We start from the raw sequence: 3,659 nt of genomic DNA, 5'->3' as shown, positions 1-3,659 counted from the left end.
AAGTTCAACCCAGGAAGTTAAGATGGAAGTGGATACAGACGCTGGGAGGAAATGAAGTGTTCACCACAACTAAAGCCACAGCACTGAGTTCTCTACAACAATGAGTGAGATACTGATGAGAACATTGCAAGGTCCAAAATGACAGACTATGGATATTAGGCAATGATGACAGGATGAAGCAGCTGGAACAGATTCCACACTCAGAACAGCAGAGAAGTAAATGTGTGTTTGTTTGAGACCTTTTCTCTCATCGTAGTTCAGAGTGCAATGCTGAGAATAGTCCTTCCCCTGCCCCTCCACCACCTATGTCGCCTCCGCTGCACCATCTATTTACCCTCTCCTATCCCACCCATTTACCCCTTCCACGACCCTTTCCCCCCCCACCACTCCTCCCACCAATTTCCATTCACCCCACACCCTCCCTCATCCTTTTTCCTTCCACGACCTACCCCCCATCCACACCCCCACCCGGAGGGAAAATAGCAGGAGGAGGAGAAATAGGTAGGGGTGGTGGAGGGGTGGGGGAGGGGGAAATTGTGGGGTGGGGAGGGGAGATAAGGGGTAGGGAAAGGGACGGGTAATGGGTGGGGGAGGGAGGGTGTGCAAGGTTAGGGGAAATGAGTGGGGGAAGGGTGTGGTGGGGGAGGGGTGGGAGGGGTAATGGGAATAGGGCTAGTAAGGGAGGGGAGGGTAAATGTCTGGGGCAGGGGATGGGTGGGGGGCGTGTGGGGGAGAGGAGAGAAAATGGGTGAGGGAGGTTGGGGAGGGTAAATGTGTGAGGGAGCGTGTGTAGGGGCAGGAAAGTGGTGCGGAGGTGAAAGGGGTGGGGAGGGAGAGGGGAGGGATGGGGGTGGGGAATTGCGTGGGGGCGGGGGAGGGTTGGGAAGCTGGAGGGGAGGAAAAATGGATAGAGGAGAGGGTGGGGTGAGGGAGGCTGGGGAAAAGGGTGGGAGAGAGGAAATGTGGGGCAGGGGTGCGGAAATGGGGAGGGGAGGGGTAATTGGTGGGGAGAGGCAGAGAAATAGAGAAAATCTTAGTGAGAGAGAGAGATAGAGAGAGACAGCCATGAGAGGGATAGACAGAAAGAAGATGTGATAAGTTGTAATAATCAGTAACAATCCCCATTATCTGCCGAGTCCTGTATTGGTGGTTTAGTATAAGTGTTTAGGGGTGAGTGTTGGATCAGTGCTTGATATGTCCAAACTGCAGTGAAGTTCCCAACGAGGGATAGAGTTAAAGATTCAACATTAAGCAAGAAATGGCTCAAAGCATTACTGTCCGGGGGAGAGAGGGAAAGAGATTAAAAGAGAGTGATAGAGACAGACAGAGACACAGAGGGAGAGACAGCGGGAGAGTCAGAGAGAGAGAGAGAAGGGGAGATTCAGAGTGAGATTTGTGGAGAGACAGAGATAGACGTTGAGACAGAGACAAAGCAAAAGGGAGAGAGAGGGAGAAACAAAGAGCGGGAGCTGTAGTGCCTCCACCACTATCTGAGGCAGAGAATTCAAAAGTCGCACAACCCACTGAGAGAAAAAATATCTCCTCAATATCCAGGATTGGCCGTCTCCAGGATTGTCACTGGGGCAAGATTCTAACCAAGAGAGGGTGCACTAGGCTTGTGGGTGTGTAAATTTGGCCCGTGTCTCACACAATACACACAGTCACTCTCTAAGGAGTCACTATTCTGTTCCACCTCTCTGGATGCTTGTTTGATGGCAATATGGTTATGTTACTGGGCTGGAAGATCGTAGAAACCATGGAAAAGCTACGGCACAGACATAGGCCATTCAGCCCATCATGTCTGTGCTGGCTGAAAGAAACTAGCTGCTCATTCTAATCTCACTTTCCAGCACCTAGTCTGTAACCTCGCAGGTTACAGCACTTCAGGTGCAGGTCCAGGTACCTTTTAAATGAGTTGACGGTTTCTGCCTCCACCACCAACAGACCCGTGAATACCAGACACCAACCACCCTCTGACAGAAAAAAACTTTTTCCTCATGTCCCCTCTACTCCTTCTACCAGTCAATTTAAATCTGTGCCCCCTGGTAATAGATCTCTCCGCTAGGGAACGCAGTTCCTTCCTTTCTTCCTATCCTGCGTTGGATCTTCCCATCAATGGTGGCTTTTGAGAGAGGTAACTGTCCAGTTCTGGGAAGTTTTCAACGTACTCTAGAGTCTCTCCTTCAACATATACGGGATATGGAATATTTGGATCACCAGGTGTAGGTTAATATCTCCGTTTTAGTTTGGCGACATTACAGGATAATCAAGTCCCGTCCATGTTGAAGTGAAGAGATCGAGAGTGGCTTTCAAATCTGAAGCACAGTGGACAATGACACTGCAATTATCCACAAACTATAGATCTACTTAGAGAGAGAAATGCAGATCGAGTGGTTTGAGGTGAATCTGATGATCACCACAACAATACAATTCATAGCATCCTCCGACTGAGTGTGTCTGATGGGTGATGGTGCAATGTTGAGCTATGCAGCAGGCCCATCTCCGGTATCAGTTTGACGTCTCTGTCATTCATCTTTACTGTGAGATTGGATAACAGCCTGCAATTTCCTTCTACTGCAGACTTGTTTCGGGTATGTTTAAAAGAAAAGAGGAATAAAAACTCTGTGAATTGAAGCCAAAGTGGAAAATTGTGTGCACATGGGAGCACTTGGCTGCTGGTTACACCGAATTACAGAGAATGTACAGAACAGAAACAGGAAATTAGGCCCAATCAGTTCATGATAGCCTTTACGTTTCACTCGAGTGACCTCCCATCCTTCCTCATCTAATTCTACCTTCATAAATGTTATTGCCTTCTCCATCATGTGTTTATCTAGCTTCTCATTAAATGCATATATACCATTCACCTCAAACCACTCCCTTTGGTAACCATTCTCCTTACTCTCTGAGTTAGGAAGTTTCTCCTGAATTCCCTCATTGGATACCTTATATTGATGTCCCCTCGATTTACTCTTCCCCACAAGTGGAAACGTGCTCTTTTTTCCAACTCTATCAAAACTTCCTTGAATTTTAAAATCTTCTACTAGTTCACCCTGTAGTTTCCCTTTTCAAGTGGAACTGCAGCCTGTTCATCCTCTCATGTAAACAAAAAACCTTACAGTACTGGTATCCGTGTAACATTTTTGCACCAACTCCAGTTTGTTGAAATAAAAGCAAGAAATGCTGGAACCACTCAGCAGGTCTTGAAGCATCTGTGAAAAGAGAAGCAGAGTTAACGTTTCGGGTCAGTGACCCTTCTTTGGAACTGACAAATATTGGAAAAGTCACAGGTTATAAGCAAGTGAGGTGGGGGTGGGGCAAGAGATAACAAAGGAGGTCTAGATTGGACCACGCAGCTGCCCAGATGGTCACGGAGCAAAGGCAAACAAAATGTTAATGGTGTGTTGAAAGACAAAGCATTAGTACAGATTAGGTGTTAATACTTTACCTTAGAGATACAGCACTGAAACAGGCCCTTCGGCCCACCGAGTCTGTGATGACCATCACCCACCCATTGATACTACACTTATCCCATATTTCTACCGCATCCCCACCTGTCCCTATATTTACCTACCACCTACCTATACAAGGGGCAATTTATAATGGCCAATTTACCTATCAAACAGCAAGTCTTTGGCATGTGGGAGGAAACCGGAGCA

This window comes from Heterodontus francisci, unplaced genomic scaffold, assembly GCF_036365525.1.
Source record: "Heterodontus francisci isolate sHetFra1 unplaced genomic scaffold, sHetFra1.hap1 HAP1_SCAFFOLD_310, whole genome shotgun sequence".
In the NCBI taxonomy this organism is placed as follows: domain Eukaryota; kingdom Metazoa; phylum Chordata; class Chondrichthyes; order Heterodontiformes; family Heterodontidae; genus Heterodontus; species Heterodontus francisci.
The sequence above is the reverse complement of the archived record's forward strand: the minus strand, read 5'-3'. Positions refer to the sequence as shown.